The sequence below is a fragment of the Zingiber officinale genome, chromosome 6B, assembly GCF_018446385.1.
Source record: "Zingiber officinale cultivar Zhangliang chromosome 6B, Zo_v1.1, whole genome shotgun sequence".
Lineage (NCBI taxonomy): Eukaryota > Viridiplantae > Streptophyta > Magnoliopsida > Zingiberales > Zingiberaceae > Zingiber > Zingiber officinale.
Window position 1 is genome coordinate 96,920,423 of NC_055996.1, and position 21,481 is coordinate 96,941,903.

The window sequence follows — 21,481 nt, forward strand, 5'->3', positions numbered from 1 at the left end:
ATCTTGACGAAGAAATCTATATGGTACAACGAGAAGGTTATATTGCTGAAAGCCAAGAGAATAGAGTATGTAGACTTAGGAAGTCTATATATGGGCTAAAACAAGCGTCAAGACAATGGAACATAAGATTTAATAAAGTCATTTTATCTTATGATTTCGAAATGATCAATGAGGATCATTGTGTTTACCTTAGAAAAGAAAAAAGAAAGTTTGTCATTTTATCATTATATGTTGATAACATGCTAATAGCTGGAAGCGACATAAAGTGTGTGATAGAAGTCAAAAGTTTGCTTTCATGACAATTTGACATAATAGATATGAGAGAAGCAGAGTACATCTTAGGAGTTAAGATCGTTAGAAACCGATCAAAAAGGCTTTTGGGTTTGTCTCAAGAAGTTTATATCACTAAGATGCTACAACACTTCAATATGTCAGATTGCAATATCAAACAGACGTATATAGCGAGAGGTACTATTTTGAGGAAAAGTATGTATCCCAAGACTCCTGTGAAAATAGACGAAATAAAGAAAAACTCATATGTCAGTGCTATTGGTAGTTTAATGTATACTATGTTGTGTACTCACCCTGATATAAGCTATGCTGTTAGCTTAGTTAGTCATTTCCAGTCAAACCCAAGATCGAGACACTAGAAAGCAGTGAAGAGGATATTCAGATATCTCAAAGGAACATCGGATTATTACCTATGTTTCCAAGGATCATATATGAGCCTAAGTGGCTACACAGATATAGATTGGGCAGGGACCTTGATGAATGAAAATTCACATCTGGCTATGTCTTCTTGCTGAATGGTGGCGCTATCTCATGGAACAACAAGAAGCAGGCTTGTGTAGCCTTGTCGACAATGGAAGATGAGTATGTGGCTTGTGCAGTGACTGTGCAAGAGGTTGTCTAGCTAAGAAGGTTCCTGAAGTATCTGAAGATTACTTAGGATAGTGGGAGTCCTGTTACAGTGTATTGTGACAGTCAAGCTGTAATAGCTTTTTCTAAGGATCCCAAATATCACAGCAAAGGCAAGCATATAGAAATTAATTATAATTTTGTAAGGGATATTGTTGACAAGAAAAAGGTAATTCTTGAGTACATCCCTACACGAAATATGCTTACTGATCCTTTTACTAAGTCATTGACTAAAGAGTCATTTCATGGACATGTGAAGTCTTTGGGATTTTGAAGAATGTAACTTATTATAAATACATTTTGATAAATGAAAAATGTCATGATCTATTCAGTGTGTATGTCTTTGTTACATTCGAATAAAAAGTCTCGATAAGTATGTTGGCAGATTGAGATTGGTCCACTCACATAGACAATCATCTCTATTTGTTAAGTACGAATAGAGGTAAGACCGTTGCTTATGAGATACCTTATATAGCTATGAATAGAGACATACCCATAAGTTAAGGTCGCCTTGATAATTATGTCAAGATGAGATCATTTATGTAATGATTAGAGTAAATGCACCCACCATTTACTAAATCTTCTTAAAGCCAGATTGGAATTCATATGTTGAATTCAGGATTAGACATTAGGTATGTCTAGATCGAAATCTGTATGATGTTAAATTTTGGGAAAAACATGCGTTCTTTTTAATAAAGAGAATAACATCGTAGCATGTGATTCATACCACATGTGCTATGGTGATAAGAAGGGTAGTAGGAGAATGGATCCCTGCTTCTCTATTATGTGAGACCCTTGAGATTATAAGTTAATCTCAATCTTACCCTAAGTGACTATTTAGTTGTCTGCTTGAAGTTCTGATCAGTGGCTGCTATTTTAGCATGTTTCCTATTGACTATGGATGATTCGGTCTATGGAGCATAACTAGGAAAGTGACTGATTAAAATGAATAAATTCTAGCTAAAAAAGAAAATTAAGATTGATTTACATCTGTGACATTTATTCACTGGTACCAGTTATATTTTTAGTTTAGTACATAAAATGTAATTATGAATAATTTGTTTAATTGGAGATGTTGAACATGCTCTTGACATATAGTCAATATGAGGGATTAGAGATGTTCATAATGGTGTAAATAATTTAATCTGGGGTAAAGGCAAGTCATTGATGTCTCTGATTCATTCTAAAGAGTAGCTATATAAGGTGTAGCAATCTTCTTAGTAATAAATGCTCAGTATGCTTACTATCGCACAAATCATTTTCCCTAATGTATGAAATGAATGTTCTTATTTGGTCTTTGTGACTAATTAATTTTGCTCTGGTCTTCGTGACTTAATCGTCAAATAATCTATGTGACTTATTTAGTTTATGCGACTAATTAATATTTGATTTTGGCATTATGATATGATCACCTTGTAGTCTATGTGACCGACATGGTCTATGTGACCATATAACCTTATGGATTAACTTGGACGAGTGGGAGATGTTGGACGTTGCATCAGTTGCAACGTCAGGAAGACGAAGGGGTACCCATTCACCTTTATCTTCCTCCATAGAAAGCCATCAAAGCATCGGTTAGTAACCAATGTTTTGCTTCCTATTTAAAATGGCGTCCAAGAGCAATCGAAGAAGTGGGAAAGAGCATAAGGAAAGTAAGAGGTGATGATGATCAGTGTACGTTGAGCAAAGTAGAATATCTGAGAGACTAGGGATTTGGCTCGTGAACCTTGAAGCACTTTCCGATTACCCGTGATCATGCTTCCGGCAGCAATGATGTCCGGCGGTTCTTCTTCGATTTCTTCAGGAGATCACTGTGAGTGGTTACAGTTTTATCTTATATTAGATTCATGTTATCGAAAGGAAACAACAGAAGAAAGGGAAGAAACTGGGATGGTGGTATGTTGGCAGACAGAGGTAGCTAATGGAGTTGAGGCAGAGTTGCAGCGAAGGACGAATGGCTATTTTCCGTCCAATTTTGAGGGGATGAAGAAATGCCTCAAAATAGATCCACGGATGGTTTCGTCAATCGTCCGTCCATTATTTTAGAAGAGGTAAACAAGAAAAAGGACAAATAATCCATCTTCTTCTATGAAGTAAATAGTAAAAAACTTTTCTTACATAAAACTTTCCATTCTCTCGCTCATCTGTCCATCTGAATAAACAAAGCATAACTGAAGCCGACTTCCTTTTTATAGTTGTGATCTTTGTCTGGGATCATATTTGATCCCATTATACTTTCCTTTTATTTCTGTTTTTGGTAGTGTTTGATGTGTGGTATTTCCTTTTTTAGGGTTTGAAGTCGAGCGGGATTGTTTGGCAAAGATTAATGGCTTGTAGGCATGAAGACCAAGACTTCTGGGCAATTTTGGCTTTGATTTATTTTTGAGAAAGTCTTTCTACACTTGTTTCTTTAAATCATGGTATTATATGGTTGTACATTTTTGCTTGGGTTGAAATTTGGTTGTGTTTCTGCTCTAATTCTCTATTTGATATGAGTGTTTTGTTTAGTTGCTTGTGGCTCTATATCGGTTAAACTTATTTGGTTGGTGTATAGATACATGAATTGTTAGTTTGTCTTTTCGAGAAGTTTGTTGTTGGTTGCAACGTAGCTAGGTTCTTATTCTTATGTATTTCAAATCATGAAATTTTTGTGTGTCGTAATCTATTGCCAACTTGCATGATAATGCTACTGTTGTTGATTTAATAAATTGAAAATAAGAAAAATATTGAAAGAAAGAAATTGGATGTATAAAAAAAGTTATCTAAACGTCGGGATTTAACTAATGAGTTTAAAGTTGGGTTGAAATAATTTTTGAAATTTGTTTGTAGTAATGTTGAGTTTATGGATGGGGATAAGATAAAGTATTTGTGCAAAAAGTGCCAAAATGGTAAAATTTTACAGTCTGATAAAGTTCAAGAACATCTTTGTAAACTTGATTTTACTCTGAGCTACTATAATGAGAATTATGGAATCATTCATATATGTTGAGGATTATGGACGAAACATATGTTGGAGCAATCCCAATGGTCCGCGGGACCATGTGTTTTGGTGTTTGGGCAAAGGGTTTAAGTTAGGTTCACCCTTGTATTTGATATGTGTATTTGAGTTGTGCAGGTTTGCAAGATACACATATGACTCAGGTTGATGGCTTCGGGTCCGGTGAAGGATGGAGCATCCGAGGGACCGTGGACAAGGCAGCGAGGACAAGGGCCGAGGGAAGCGACTTCGAGGCATACGCGAAGGATGGCATTGGGTACGAGCCGCGGGCTTGAATGCATCCGAGGGACGAGAGCCAAAGGAAGTAGGCTTGAAGGCAAAAGGTCAAAGCTGCAAAGGAAGAATCAAGTGAGTCATAAGGGTGAGAATGCGAGTGCACGAGAGATTGTACTCGGAGTAAAATCCTAGTTTTAGGGTTTCTTGTGGCGATCTTGTAAGCGTTCTTGTGGCGACCTGTGGCGCTCTTGTGCGATCTTATGTGATCATTGCATGTTTATCGGTCGTGAGTGCGATCGGCCGATCATTGGCGTGAGCAGAATGTGTGGAATCGAGCCGTTGGGATGTAACGGTCGAATTTCCCCAGGCGACTTGTCGCATGAGCAGTCGACTGTTGGCGGGGTTTTCAACCCGTGGCCTATAAAACCAAAGCTTGGGAGCTTGGTTTGAGTTGACGAAATAGAGGTGGTTAATCTCTATTAGTAGTCTACTTGTGCCCTAGCGTCAAAGAGTTCTTGTGAGGGTTGTGGTGAGGTTTCTCCACCCACAAGGAGCTACGTGAGCTAGCCGGAGTTTGCCGGGGAGTAATCCACCGAAGGATCGGGATCGTCCACCTCAAGGACAAGCCGTGGAGTAGGAGCCCTAATCTCCGAACCACGTTAAACGAACGTGTCATTGGTTTGCTTGTTCTTTCCTTGTCTTTAGATTAGCTTTAGTATTCGTATTTGTATTCTTTGTATTCCGCTGTGCTAACGAATACGTAGGAAGCAACGATTTGGGGGCGCCGTCTATCCAACCCCCCTTCAAGCCGGCCGTCCGATCCCCAACAAGTGGTATCAGAGCAAGGGTGCACTTCATCGGACTAACCACCGAGAAGAGCAACGCATAAGAAGATGGCCGGGTTGATTGTCCCTCCAAAGTTTGAAGGAGGAAGCCTTGTGGACATCACATTTTGGATGATGAAGATGGAAGTCTTCTTCAACACGGATTGGGACACCATGATGGTTGTAAAGGAGTCATTCAAAGTCCCAAAGGACAAGAAAGAAAAGAAGCTCCGAACACGACATTGGACGGAGGAGCAAACCTCACGATCGGAGGCAAACTCAAAGGTAATAGCAATTTTAATTGATTTATTGCCTCCTAATGTGATAAGTGGTGTAGGTAAATATGAGAATGCCCATGAATTGTGGAGCAAAGTGAAGAAATTACCATGGGAGGAATTTTTGCCTACACAAGAAGATGAAAAATCCGAAGAAAGTGATGAAGTGGTCCAAGAGGAGAAGAAGGACCAATCGGATGTGGAGAGCAATTCAACATCAAAAGAAGAAGAACCCAAGGAGATGGGTTTAATTGCTCAAGTTGAGGAGGAGGAAAATGAAGATGAGGCATTATCTACATCCTCAAGAATTGAAGAAAATTCCAAGGCAAGTGAAGAAGAAGAAGAGGTCTTGGAAGTGGTCAATCTAGCAAGCACCTCCACCGAAGTGAAGTCAAAGGACCACATAATTTGCTTCGGGTGTAATAAGAAGGGACACTACAAGAGTAGATGTCCTTTGGGTAAGAAAGAGGTAACTCCTAAACTCAATTCAATTCATTTTGAATCTAATTTGAGTTGTAGGAAGAAGAACGAGAAGAAGCACATTAGATGCTTCACTTGTGGTGAAATAGGGCACTACCACACCAAATGCCCAAGGAAGAGAGAGCTCAAAAGGTTGGGGCATTTAAGGATGTGGGAAAAGAAGTGGAGGAAGAATGGAGGCTCATGTCAAGGGGGAGCTCCAAAGGTAAAGGGTAAGGTAAACCCTAATTTAAATTTGAAGTCAAATTTAAATTCTTCCATGCATGTTAGGAAAAATAATGTTAATCATTATATACCCATGCAAAATTTTGGTTTTAAATATCATGATAGGAGTAGGGTAATTGTAGATCAAACCCTTAGGAGACCCTTTCATGATAAACCTAGAAATGGTAGACCTAAGGAGACCCAAGGCATTAATCCCAAGAAGGGGAGACACATGCCTAAAAAGGGTAGGTCTAGGAATGTCCAAGGTGGACATGTTGACTCTAGGGTTAGGAACTTAGAAAGGGAAAATCAAGCTTTGAAGTCAAAGCTTGATAATTTGGAGAAATTCCTTAAGAGATTCACTATTGGATCTAAGGGATTAAATATGGTGTTGGGTAGTCAAAGACCCAACAATGATAGATCGGGCTTAGGATACCGATCTAGTCCCTCCAAGGTTAAAAGAAGACCATGTGCTAGGGTGGCACATGATAAGTGCAAGGGAGAGTCATCCAAGGCCAATAAAAATAAATATGCTAGGGTTGCATATTATTATGGCAAGGATGATGTGTCCAAGGTCAAGAAGATAAGGAGATCTTCTAAGGGACATCATTGTGGTTTGGTCACAATAGATGAGTCACCTAGGGAGGTGACTAAGGTAAAGAGCTCTAGGGGGAGCTCCAAGAGTCAATTTGGGACTCATGGCCAATGGATCTCAGGTGGGTTCTACTTGGGGGTCTAGAGGAGCCATGGAGTGTGCCAATTGGTTTAGAGACGGACTTGAGTCTCAAACCTGGGGAATTGGCACACATGGTTTGTATTTCATGCAAGAAATATGACAATTGGGGTCATATAGCATGATAATTGGTTTTGGATGTATAGATGCCATATAAATCAATGCTAGGGATGCATTATGGGTTAGTATGGGCAAATACATCAAGAGGAAGCCAAAACTAGGACTTTAGGTCAAGGTTCAATTGAACTTTTTAGCTAGTTTTGTGTTTTGTGTCAATATTGGGATTGGTGATAGATACATTTTTGAATGTATTTTTCCCAAGTAGACATGGGTAAAACAGACCTCTCCACAAAATTTGGGGATTTTTGGAGGTCTGTGGAATTTCTGGCGCATTTCTGAAGTTGGCCAGAAAAGGCTGATTTTTTCATGAATAGTGTACCAGTCGACTGGTACAGTTACCAGTCGACTGGTAACAGTATTCCTGAGCACAGAATGTCTCTGTAAGCTCGTTTCATGAGGGCAGTCGACTGATACCAGTCTGAAAGTGTTTTCAGCACTAGATTTTGACCGGGTCAGCTCATATAGATGTATGGGATCCATGGGTGATACATACATGAGTTTAGGGTCATTTGGATGACAAGTTTTCAATAATTGGGATATTGTTGGAGAACTTTTTGGATGTTAGGCAAAGGGGGAGAAGTAAGGTTTAGTTAGGAAAACCTGAAAGTACCTTTGTGTAGGGGGAGCCTTGGGATAGGTTCTTAAAAAGCCCGTTGTAAAAATCCTAGCTCAATGGAGAGCTTAGGTAAAGGGGGAGCCTTGGGATAGGTCCTTCAAAAGCCTTATGTGGAAAATCCTAGCTCAATGGGAGCTTAGGTGTAGGGGGAGCCTTGGGATAGGTTCTTAAAAAGCCCTGTGCATTGTTTCGACGGTTGCCAAGTGTGTAGCCTTGGCATCGTAAGTCCATTCGGCGTTGTAAGTCCAAGTGTGTAGCCTTGGCATCGTAAGTCCATTCGGCGGTTGCCAAGTGTGTAGCCTTGGCAACGTAAGTCCATTCGGCGTTGTAAGTCCAAGTGTGTAGCCTTGGCATCGTAAGTCCATTCGGCGGTGTAAGTCCAAGTGTGTAGCCTTGGCAACGTAAGTCCATTTGTTTTAGCATGTTTATTTGCTATTTGTTTTCCCTAACTTAAACGTATTGCCAAACACCAAAAAGGGGGAGATTGTTGGAGCAATCCCAATGGTCCGTGCGACCATGTGTTTTGGTGTTTGGGCAAAGGGTTTAAGTTAGGTTCACCCTTGTATTTGATATGTGTATTTGAGTTGTGCAGGTTTGCAGGATACACATGTGACTCAGGTTGATGGCTTCGGGTCTGGTGAAGGATAGAGCATCTGAGGGACCATGGACAAGGCAGCGAGGACAAGGGCCGAGGGAAGCGACTTCGAGGCATACGCGAAGGATGGCATTGGGGACGAGCCGCGGGCTTGAATGCATCCGAGGGATGAGAGCCAAAGGAAGTAGTCTTGAAGGTAAAAGGTCAAAGCTGAAAAGGAAGCATCAAGTGAGTCATAAGGGTGAGGGTACGAGTGCACGAGAGATTGTACTCGGAGTAAAATCCTAGTTTTTAGGATTTTACTGTAGCAGTACTGTGGCGTTACTGTAGCAGTAATGTAGCGCTACTGTAGTAGTACTGTAGCAGTCGACTGCATGTTTTAGCAGTCGACTGGTGCAGTCGACTGGGGCAGTCGACTGGCAGCGAACAGAATGTGTGGAATCGAGCCGTTGGGATGTAACGGTCGAATTTCCACAGAGGGCAGTCGACTGCATGTTTTAGCAGTCGACTGGTAGGCGGGGTTTTCTAACCCGTGGCCTATAAAACCAAAGCTTGGGAGCTTGGTTTGAGTTGACGAAATAGAGGTGGTTAATCTCTATTAGTAGTCTACTTGTGCCCTAGCGTCAAAAGAGTTCTTGTGAGGGTTGTGGTGAGGTTTCTCCACCCACAAGGAGCTACGTGAGCTAGCCGGAGTTTGCCGGGGAGTAATCCACCGAAGGATCGGGATCGTCCACCTCAAGGACAAGCCGTGGAGTAGGAGCCCTAATCTCCGAACCACGTTAAACGAACGTGTCATTGGTTTGCTTGTTCTTTCCTTGTCTTTAGATTAGCTTTAGTATTCGTATTTGTATTCTTTGTATTCCGCTGTGCTAACGAATACGTAGGAAGCAACGATTTGGGGGCGCCGTCTATCCAACCCCCCTTCAAGCCGGCCGTCCGATCCCCAACAACATACACGTCTTAATTAGTGGGGACCGGAGTTATTATAATCAATTAAATTTATATCAAAGGATGGTAATTGATGCAACTGATCAAAATTTTATTCCCGGATCGAGTGGTACAAGTTCTATTTGTCCTCCAACAATTGAATAAATGTTTACTACTTATACATCACCGTTGGAGGAGGTAGATGTACCAGGTTAATGAAGTATATCTTTAATTTCAGGAAGTATTGAGTGTTGCAGATGAACCACTGTGGGATGGTTGTGATAGTCACACCAAATTTCTCATCGCAAGACTATTGAATGTCAAAGCAGAGCATAATATGTCTAAAGATTGTTTTTATGGATTTGTTCATGTTATTGGATAGGTATTGCCATGTGATCACATAATGTCCAATGATTTTACAGTATAAAAAAATTATGAAAGAATTAGATCTTTCGGTGAAAAGAATTGATGTTTGCATAAATGATTATATGTTATATTAATGGGGAGATGATGCAAATGTAGATGTTTATAAATTTTGTAATCTAGCTAGGTACAAGAGCACTAGAAGAGTCAACAATGATGTAAATTATATAGTCAATTATTTTTTTGCCTTCTACTCATAGGTTACAAAGGCTTTATGCATTAAAAATCTCTGTTGAACACATGACTTGACATGCAAATCATCAAACATAATAGGGGCTAATGTGTCATCCATCAGATGCAGAAGCGTGGAAAACTTTTGATAGAACATATCCTGAATTTACAAAGGAAACTCAAAATATTAGGTTAGGTCTCTGTGCTGATAGATTTTCTCTATTTGATAAATCAGGGAGAAATTATTCTTGTTGGCCAGTTATTTTAACTCTGTATAATTTTCCACCTAGAATGTGCATGAAAATACCGTATATGTTTTTAACATTGGTTGTTCCTGGCTCGTAAAATTCGAAAAAGTTAATAGATGTTTATATGCAATCGTTAATTATAGAGCTGAAACAACTATGAGATGAAGGTTTTCCTATATATGATATTCATTCTAATTAGATGTTTGTAATGAAGGTTGCTCTTCTTTGGACCATAAATGACTTTTCGATTTATGGTGTGCTATCTGGATGGAGTGCCGGTGAAATCTTAGGATGTCCAATATGTATGGAGAGATTAAAGTTAAACAAATTGAAACATGGGAAGAAGTCGAGTTATTTTGATTGTCATAGAGAATTTTTGCCACCAAATCATAATTTTTGAAGAAATAAAGATGAATTTACTAACAATATAATTGAAAGAACGCCTTTGTCATTAAGATTAACAGGTGACCAAATTTGGTACAAAGTGTTTAACTTTTCATCTGTTATTAAAGAGCCACATACTATAACATATGAATATGGAAGTACATATAAATGTATTAAACATGGTATATTTTGGGATTTGCCATATTGCAAGAGTCATTTGATTCATCATGATTTCAATGAAATGCATATTAAGAAGAATATTTTTGATAATATGATAATATAGTGATGGATATCTCTAAAAAAAATAAAAGATAATCTGAATACAAGAAAAGATATATGACCCCTTTATAAAAGACTCACTCTTAATGTCAATAAAAATAATAGGGGATCAAAGTCAAAGATAGTTTATACACTGAATAAGGATCAGAAACGTGTTGTTTGTGAATGGTTGAAATCATTGAGATTTTCAAATGGTTATGTCTCTAATATTGGGAGATGTGTCGATTTGAAGTAATGCAAATTGATTAGTTTAAAAAGTCATGAGTATCATATATTCATGAAAAGACTCATTCATATTACTTTTAAGGAACTCTTACCAAATTTTATACGGGGTGGCATTATAGAGTTAAAGATTTTCCTTCATAATATTTGTTCAACAACTTTGAGACATTCACACATTGATATGTTAGAAAGAGACACTCCCGTCATTGTGTGTAATTTAGAAAAGATCTTTTCACCCTAATTTTTTAATTTCATGGAACATCTTTTGATTCACTTGTCATATGAGGCCAAAGTTGAAGGTCTTATCCATGTTTCATAAATGTATCCATTTGAAAGGTAAAATTTTCCTCTTCTATACTTCATTATAAATGCATAAAACTTGATAAATTTTATTATATATCAATATCTAATACCATTTGTTTTATTACAATCAAATTCCTATATCATTTCAAGGAAAAAGTGAAAAATAAAGTATAGGTTGAAGTCTCTATTATTAATGCATATATTGTGGAGGAAGTAACAACTTTTACATCATATTATTTTGAGCTTCACGTTTAGAGCAAAAGAAGTAAAGTGAGAAGAAATGATGAGGGTCCTATTTATCCCAATTTTAACTCATTCTTAATTTTTAACTACCTTAGTCGGCCAAATGGATCATGTAAACAGAGATACTTAACTAGTCAAGAATGATAGACATCCCAGACGTATATTTTACTGAATTATCCAAAAGTATCGTCATATTACGAGTTAGTATATATTTTCTATTTTTTGTATTTCTTATGTCTTAAATTGTTTGAGTTATATTTTTTTATGGTAGGATTTTCCAAAACTTACATTATGAAATGTGGACATAAGAGTTTGATCACTTTTGTGGAGAAGAATTTGTACCATAGTTCAAATCATATGTAAGTAGACAAATTTAAATTTGGTTTATACATATGCAAACTTTTAAACATATTTATTTGACTTTTTATACGAATGGGGAGCAAGAAAAGAATTGTAGTTTAGGTTCATGATAATCAAGAAAAGAACTGTAGTTTAGGTTCATGATAATCAAACTCACCTTGTATAAAATTTGTTATTCCATCTGTCATAGGGTCCAAAAACATTGTATGCACTTGGCCAATATATTCATAAATGAATATAATTTTCATATCCAAGAATATGGAATGGGAAGAATATAATGAATAATGGGGTTTGTGTTCAGTCATCCAATAATGGAGGTACAAACAATGATTTTAATAGTTTGCTAGATGAAATTATAAAGGTAGAATACTCTACCACAGAAATGTGAATTATCTTATTTATACATAGCTAGTTTGACCATGTCAAAGGAATGAAGGTACATCTGTAGTATAATTTAGTTGAAATAAATCATAAAAGATAGTATAAGAGATATAAACCATCTCTGTTGGCACAACAAGCAATTCAAGTATTTTATTCTTCATATCCTAGTTTGAAATGTGACAAGATTGATTGGTGGGTTGTTTGTAAAACAAAAGCGCAAAAAAAAAAATTTGAGGAACGTTAAAAAGACATTGCATACCAACAAAAGGAAGTTGTGAACATATTTTAGATCAGGGAATATATTATTCCAATGTTATGAGATCTCAGCGGAGTAGTGATAAACGTAAATGCAAGTGAAATTGATGATGATGATGGCAATGACAACTTTGATTTATGATGATGGGTAAGTTTTGTTATCTTAATATTATTAAAATGTAATATTTTATTATCTTATATGATAATATTTTATTTATCAGTAAATTTAGTTTCAATCTGTAAATTTACAAAACTTGAAGCTCAATTAGTTTTTTATATACTGTCTCATTCTTAAATTTATATATTTTATCTATTAATGCACTGTATTTTTTCCTATAGGTTATTACAAGTGACATTTTGGTGTTTTATTTCGCGCACTTTCTGATCTACTAGCAAATATGGTAAGTTTTTTTTATGTTCTTCATTATGCATCAAATTTTTATTTACTTTATCCTAACAATTTTGGTTGACAATCTCAACATGGCGGCCATAGACGGGTACTCTTGGCCAGTTTACTTCATCACCGACCATTAGACCTATGACCCCCCCCCCCCCTTCGGTGTAGGACATTCCCATACACCTTCGTCAGCACCTTTCCATTCACCATTCACTAGTATATTCGTCAATACTCACTCATATTCTTTCGGCTAGAAACTCAATTACTGAGAGTATAGACACTCGAGAGCATAAAGTCCCGCTCGGAGATTCGTAAGTACTATGTTAATATTTTATTTTTTTCAACCATATTAATTATGTAATATTATTTGTTTTTAACTTTATGGTAGATGTGTGAATTTTGTACGGATCATTCACGATATTAATAGAATAGTGAATAATCATTAGGGAGGGACTTCAATGACATATACTAGCAATGCTCTGATAGAACGAGTTTAAGGTATATCCCCTTTAGTTTATATATGAAATTAAAATCAATATATAATCAATTATTTTTTCCATTCCAGCATACATTCAATTGGGAACTAAATGAAGAGGTGGAAATAAAAAGAATTTTTAAGAAAAAATATGGGGATCACATCCGACATGTACTTAATCATACAAAGAATAGGAGAAAAAAGTCATCTTGCATTAATGATAAAAATTGGACGAGGACATCTAATTTTTGGGCAACCAAGGAGATCAAACAAAAGAGTCAACAGAATAGGTTAAATCAAACTTAAATTCTGAAGACTCATCTGTGACATATGTGGGAAGCTCTATCAATATCGATGAACATACACATAGATTGATACTTTTTTAACTCTCACATTAATTTTTAATCTATCTTAGACTATTTTATAATTTCTAATAGTGGTTTTTTAGACCAACGAAATGAGGAATGAGCTATTATTCATAGACACTTTTTCCTATACATTTCAAAAACAAAAATAAGACTTGGAGCAGGATAGAACTAAAGTAATTAAGATTTGGATTAATCTTTGGTCTTAATTTATAACTTAAATTCTATTAATTATGTATATGCATTTAAAATATTGTTATTATAATCTTATTTTAATTTTTCTCATGACAATATAAGAGAAATATAATGAGTTAGAGCTAATACATAGAATTTTGAGTGCTAGTGATGATACTGATGGATCTGAGCCCTTTGTTAGCAATAAAATGAGTTTATGGCTAAAGGCAAGTGGGGGGCCGAAAGGGGGAAGGATATTGGGAATGAGTTCTTTGAGTAAAACCCAGAGAGTTATTGGTATATCTACTTCCATCACGCTGGAAGTAATGACATAAATAAATAACTTGACTGAAGATGTTAGGAATTTGAAGGAGATAATATTGCAAAGGGATGAAAACATGAGAGAAATGTGTCGACAACAGAACCTCATAATGCTACAGTTCTAGTGATAATGGTGATGATGATAATGATTGTGGTGGTGATGATGATTCTTCATTAGTTTGTTATATATGAATGTTATTTGTCTCAAAATTAGTGTTTTTGATCATGTGTTAATTGATTAAGTTTGTGAATCCTTCACTTTTGTATTTTTGATTAATACTATTAATTTGTTTCGAACGGGTTTGATGAGGTCAAGGAAGGTTGTGGAAATTGAAAATTCATGTCGAAGGAGGTAAGTCTTTACATATTAAATTTTGTGTTAGTTTGTAGGATTTTATTTCTTATTAAATATTATTCTTTTTATTTGTTTATTTTTTGATAGAGGAAAAGAAGAAGAATGGAAGGAGAAGGAAGTGTTGCTGAGGAAGACAATGATTTTTTTGTATCTTTCCGTTGTTTTGAGATGGTTTGGTATGAGATATTTGCATTTGGATATGATGACTTGTTGAACTTTGAGAAAGTTAGATTGGAATGTTGAATGTTTTTGGATATGATTACTTGTATGAATATTGATATGTTTGTTTTGACTGATTTAGGTATGGTTTCATTTTAGATATGGTGTTTTGACTTGTATGGATTATAGATTTGGTTTGGAATGTTGAATATGATGTGTTGGAATGTTGTGTTTGTTAAAAAACATGTTTGGATACTTGTATACATGATAAAATGCATAAATGAGCAGTTTTTTATCAAAAAAATTATCTTTTGTGACGAATTTGCCAACAAAACACTTTCGTCGTCAAATAATCGTAATCACTATGTATTGTAAATTTGTGACAAAAATGGTATTCGTCGCAAATTATTTTTGCGACGAAATTTGTCACAAATTGTCATTTTTTTTAGTGTGGGAAATAATCTCTTCTTTGTTTTTGATATTTGCAATTTGTCTTTTGTTCTCGAAGATTTTTCCTAGATTTGATTCTTGTCCATAAGATTACTCATATGCTCCTAAAGGGCCTTCGACATTGGGGCACAAGTGACCATTGTTCTAGGAGTTTTATCCATAGAATTTGACATGAGAATAAATACTTTATCATTCTTCTCTTTCCAAGTTTCAAAAGAAAGATTCAACTCAATAGGAGGATCGTTTGTAATATACTTCAAGAGCTTACTTGAGTTTAAGGATCTTTTAATATGAGTGGCCCAAGAGAAATAATTAGATGAATTGAGAATGATAGATGAAAAGAAAAGATGTTGTGCTGAACTTGCTTGCAAATCTCCCATGTTATCAAAACGTATAAGGGTTTGTCAAGGTTATTTGAACTAGTGTACAAATAAGCTTGAAAACTTCCTATCATAACCAACCTTCTCGCTCTAATACCATCTTAAAAATTCATAGGAATCCGGATTCACAAATGCACAAGATAAAAACATCACTCTTAAAGAACTCATTCTTGTATTCATGAGATATGATACAAAGATCGTATTATAGAAAGAAATGAAACTTCTCTTGTAAGAGGGGAAGGTTGCCCCTCTTATTTGAGAGTAAGAAAAGTATAGTAGAAATGGCAATGAGATGGGGCGGTGGTCGGTTTGTCATCTTCATCCCTATCTTCGAATTATATCTCCACCCTTATTCATGGTTCTGTTTAATCGAGGAATCTCCATCCCCAACCCCACAGAGATTAAATCCCCATCTCCATTTCCGCCTTTCATTCCCGAGAACAAATATAAAAAGATAGACATCTCCACTTCCCATCTAACATTTACTGAATTAATTGGGGAATCCTAATCCCCGTTCCCATCCCCATCTCCTATTGTATCGTATCGGGGTGGATTCGATGATACCCGCTCATGTTCAAATATGGAGAATTGAAAAAATCCTTGAATCCAAACTCACGCCTAAAAATATTCCCTAAACTCGCTCCCATTTCGAGTTTTCCCCATGGGGCCCCAAACTAATGGGGAAATTGCCATCCCTAAAGTAGAGAAAATAGCTTTGCAAGGTTTCTATAGGGAATGGAAAAGAGAGTTTCTTGATCTTCTTCCAGTGGGATAAGACTCTCATTTTATAAGAGGTTGGATGATTAATTAGTCATTGTCAAATAGTTGTATCAACCAAATAATGGCAAGTAAATCAACCAAATAATGCATGATTTGACACTGAATTAATGGGTGTTAAACTAGCCAAATAGAAGCTCATTTACAACAATGCAATGGTTGGTTGACTAACCAAATGACGACAAATTTCTAACTGGATAAAGATTGATTTCCAACTGGAGTATCTCTCTTATTAACAGTTAACTCCTCTTCTAATGAGTCAACCAAACCTAATTTATAGATTCAATCATGGAGATCCTAATTGGCAAGCTAACCAATAAGAAAGCTTAAGTTGTGATTTATCCTCAAATTGGATTGTGACTGATCCCGTCCGGAAGCTGAGTCGAACGGAGGCCGGTCGCGGTGGACTAGGCGTTGACGGAAAGTCGCGGGCGGTGCAGGCTCCCCACGGGTGGCTGATGCGGCTGCAGGACCCTGCGCACACTCAGACGATCCCCCCTCTCACGTTAGAGACCAAAACACAGGGAAAAAGTCCCCGGATCAGGCCCTCCGACGCTCAAGTCAGGTCCTTTTTCCCCAGAAAAAAGTAGACAGAAGGAGAAAAGAAAACAGTTGTGGAAAAAAGTGACGAGGGAGTGTGTGCGCGTACCTGCGTACGAGGGATTTCTCCCCTTTTATGCGTCCTCCTGCTAGAACCTGCCCCTCTGTCAGAAAACGTTAGACGCCCGGCTTTGTCCTCTAGTCCTGGACACCTGTCGCGCTGCTATTTGTTGTGAAAGCATCTTTCTGTTAGGAACCTCCGCCTTCGCACTTGGGTTTTGTCCTGTAATGAGGGACAGCTGGCAGGCTACTACTGGCTATGAGGGCATCTTTTCGTTTCAGGAACCTTCGCCTTCGCCCGCATCGTTGGTATGTAATGATTACCCCTGACGGACCGTTGAGATTCTCCGCTCCCGTATTACTTAGCTCCTCCGATCCATTGTGTCCCCGCATCAGCCTGCACTTGGTTCACATTTCCGGGCCTCAACTCGCGAGCTTGCGGCCTTAGCTTCTAGACATAGCTACGCGATCTTCACCCGCATCCCATGCTTTGTACTTCCGGCCCTCAACGCAGTGCAGAGCTCGGGCTGCCGATCGCTCTGCGCTTGACCCATTGGCCTATACTTCGATTCGGACCTCTTAGCTCTGCCGTCTGACTTGCATCCTGCGCTTTGTACTTCCTGGCCCTCAACCGTAGCTCGGGCTGACTCCGATCAACTCTGCCGCTTGACCCATTGGCCTATACTTCCGGTTCTTGGCCTCTGCTTAGCTTTGCCCCGACTTGCATCTGCGCTTTGTACTTCCTGGCCCTCAACGGTCTGTAGCTCGGGCTGCCTCGATCAGCTCTGCCGCTTTTGACCCATTGGCCTATACTTCCAGTTCTGACCTCTGCTTAGCCGATACTGACTTGCATCCTGCGCTTTGTACTTCTGGCCCTCAGCAGTCTGCTCGGTGACTCGCTTCGCTCTGCCGATCTGACCGACCTCATGCTCTGTTTCGGGCCCTCTCTGCAGTGCAGCTCGGGTGACTCATCAGCTCTGCCGATCTGACCGGCCTCAGTGCTCTGTGTTTCGGGCCCTCTGCAGGCTGTGGATCGGTGACTCCGCTCAGCTCTGATCTGACCGGCCTATGTGCTCTGTTTCCGGGCCCTCTCTGCAGGCACTGGATCGGGCGACTCCACTCAGCTCTGCCGTCCCAACCCGCCTATCTTGAGCCCCAGGCGCCTGTCAGCCTGCCTTTTTGACCGCCAAGTCGCCATGACTATTGACCGCCACCTCCTCGTGACTTTTGACCGCCACATAGCCTGGACTTTTCTAATCCTTTCCTCTTGGGCCCCTCCATCACTAACTGTATCACAAGCCTCCCCCACAAGTCTAGTCGAAGGAGGACGACAGTCTGACTGACTAGACCTCCGCACCTTTCTGTGACTTCGGCATATCTTTGTGATCTCAGCAGATCTCTGTGTATCTGCCTTAGCGTATCTCTATGATCTCAGCATATCTCTGCGCACCCTGCTTCCTGCGTCACGCATCAGCTTTTGTGTCGCGTTGCTTGGGATACCATGCCTTCTTCCTTACGTCACCAGTCGCTTGGGGTGTCGCGCCCATGCCTTTGCTTTGACTTGGCCACCTGCCTTCTTTATAAAGAGCCTCACGGTCACTTCTTCGCTCTATCCTTCTTCATTCCTGCTCCCCTACTATCTTTTGTTCACCCGCGCTTTAACTGCTTCTTTCCCCCGAAATGCATTCTCCTTCCTTTGACGAAGTTGATCAACTACCTTGCCAAATGCGGATAGATCAGCTCACCTCGCAACTTGCCGAGAAAGAACGCGAACTGGAGCGCCTGTCCAGGGACCAAGCTCGTCTGCTGGCTGCCAGTTTGATCTGCAGCACCAAATTAGCCGCCAAGACTGTTTGCAACGAGAGCATGAGACAGAGTTATCTCTCCTCCGTGCGGTTCTTGAGGACAAACAAGACACGCTCGCCCCGCAACAAACAGTCATCGACTCCCTTCACGCGGAGCTGGCCCGGGCCGTGAGCGCGCCTGAATCTCCCGACAGGTCTTCACGCGGGAGTGCTCGTTCCCCAGGGCCAATTCCTTCCACGAGTCAAAGCTGGCCTGGGGAATAGTTATCGCGGTGGCTCCTTTGTCAGGAGGCGTTTCTGTCTGTAGCCTTGGCTGTATCCCTCCCTTGCTGAACTGCGCTGCTACGCTTGTAGATCCGTCCCCTTTTGGCCCAGTTTCTCCTGCTCAATTTTCATCTAGCAAACACGTTTTTAGAAATAGGCCCTTGTGTAAGAGCCTAGAGTCGCTTCATGATTTCTTTTCATGCATGTATTTTGGATAATAAAGTCAATGTAGTGCTTAAAAATTGCAACTGTGATGAACGTGTAAAACCTGATTTCGTAGTTAATATTGGCGCTGTAGGAATAGGGCAGATGGTGCTCCGCATCCCTTGCCCTGCGTATTTGCTGCATATTTGAAATTCGCGCAAAGTAAAGTTAGATGTAGCTGACCTGATTATGGAAAACGCCCTGCTCAAGGTGAGGCACATCTCTCAGCAAGGTAGTTAGGCATAGGCACCGAGCTCGCTTATGATTTTCAAAGAGGGGCTGATTTTTTATTCCCGCATGGGGCCGACCTGAAAGGTCTTTGGTCGTGAGGACAGAGATCACTTTTGATTCTCGCATGGGAGCCGACCTAAGAAGGTCGTTGGGCGTGAGAGCAGATCTCACTTATAACTCGCACTGAGGCAAGAGTCTGGGACTACCGACCTAAAAGGTCGTTGGGCGTGAGCACGGGGCTCACTTTTAATTCTCGCATGGGAGACGACCTAAGAAGGTCGTTGGGCGTGAGGACAGAGCTCACTTATAACTCGCACTGAGGCGAGAGTCTGGGACTACCGACCTAAAAGGTCGTTGGGCGTGAGCGCGGGGCTCACTTTTAATTCTCGCATGGGAGCCGACCTAAGAAGGTCGTTGGGCGTGAGAACAGAGCTCACTTATAACTCGCACTGGGGCAAGAGTCTGGGACTACCGACCTGAAAGGTCATTGGGCGTGAGCACGGGGCTCACTTTTAATTCTCGCATGGGAGCCGACCTAAGAAGGTCGTTGGGCGTGAGGACAGAGCTCACTTATAACTCGCACTGAGGTGAGAGTCTAGGACTACCGACCTAAAAGGTCGTTGGGCGTGAGCACGGGGCTCACTTTTAATTCTCGCATGGGAACAGACCTAAGAAGGTCGTTGGGCGTGAGGACAAAGCTCACTTATAACTCGCACTGAGGCGAGAGTCTGGGACTACCGACCTAAAAGGTCGTTGGGCGTGAGCACGGGGCTCACTTTTAATTCTCGCATGGGAGCCGACCTAAGAAGGTCGTTGAGCTCACTTATAACTCGCACTGGGGCGAGAGTCTGGGACTACCGACCTAAAAGGTCGTTGGGCGTGAGCACGGGGCTCACTTTTAATTCTCGCATGGGAGCCGACCTAAGAAGGTCGTTGGGCGTGAGGACAGAGCTCACTTATAACTCGCACTGAGGCGAGAGTCTGAGACTACCGACCTAAAAGGTCGTTGGGCGTGAGCACGGGGCTCACTTTTAATTCTCGCATGGGAGCCGACCTAAGAAGGTCGTTGGGCGTGAGGACAGAGCTCACTTATAACTCGCACTGGGGCGAGAGTCTGGGACTACCGACCTAAAAGGTCGTTGGGCGTGAGCACGGGGCTCACTTTTAATTCTCGCATGGGAGCCGACCTAAGAAGGTCGTTGGGCGTGAGAGCAGAGCTCACTTATAACTCGCACTGGGGCGAGAGTCTGGGTACTCCGGTCCGAGACCGGTGGCGATGGCGCTGGTCCGAGACCAGTAATGATACTCCGGTCCGAGACCGGTGGCGATGGCGCTGGTCCGAGACCAGTAATGATACTCCGGTCCGAGACCGGTGGCGATGGCGCTGGTCCGAGACCAGTAATGATACTCCGGTCCGACCTGCTGGACCCTCCTCGCCAGTAACACAGATGTGATGCTCTCTTCAGCCTCCATCTGCCTCATCTGAACCGCCTTAATTACTTCTACCGGGCTGGGCGTTATTCGCCAGTTTTGCGCTCGTTCTGCCGCATCCCTCGTCTTCCTGCAAGCATATCATGCATAGTATAGGATGTAGGCGGGAGAGAGGGAACATGAACCTTATTCGGCCCTGGGCACGCAATGCTCTTCTAGCTTGTGGGAGCTTCGCGTGCCTTTGCATGCTGGTATGGTAACGAACCGGCCTGGGGGCTATCTCCACCGAGATGCTTGCCTAGCTACTCCGACTAAGCAGCTCCCCTGACTGCCAACCCGTGCCTTCCTAACCTCCGCTGATCAGCCCTGTTCCCTGCCCGACCCCTACTGGATTGCCTGGCCCTTGCAGTTCTGTAAAATCTCCCACTCGACCTTACCGAGGGATGCCTCTTTTTTAGAGCCACACCTTGTCATGATTACTCCGCCGCGCCTATCTTTAATAGGTTTATTCTTATGCTAACACATGTCCGTTGCATTTATGGTCCACGCTTCCTGACGTCAGTTTCCATATCTTTTTCGTACGCCTCCGTGCTTACTTCCCTTTAGACGGCGCGGGGCGGGTTACCCAAAAAGATACTCGGCCCAATTCTCGATGCTTCTCAGGCATGAATGGGCTTTATAAACCCTAAAGGTCATCTGCCGCTTTCTTTCCAACGCTTCGTTCTCCTCCTCTCCTCCTCCGTGCTCGTCCTTGTTAGCGCAACTTGTCATCTTCCGGCCTGAGCTCGCGACCCCTCTGCCCTTCTGATCGTTCCTGGCCTGTGATCCTTCTCGCCTCTAACCTTCTTGCTTGCTTCTTCCTCGCGACGATGGATGGTAAGGACCTCCCCTGGTATTCATGCTATCTTTCGGATTTGG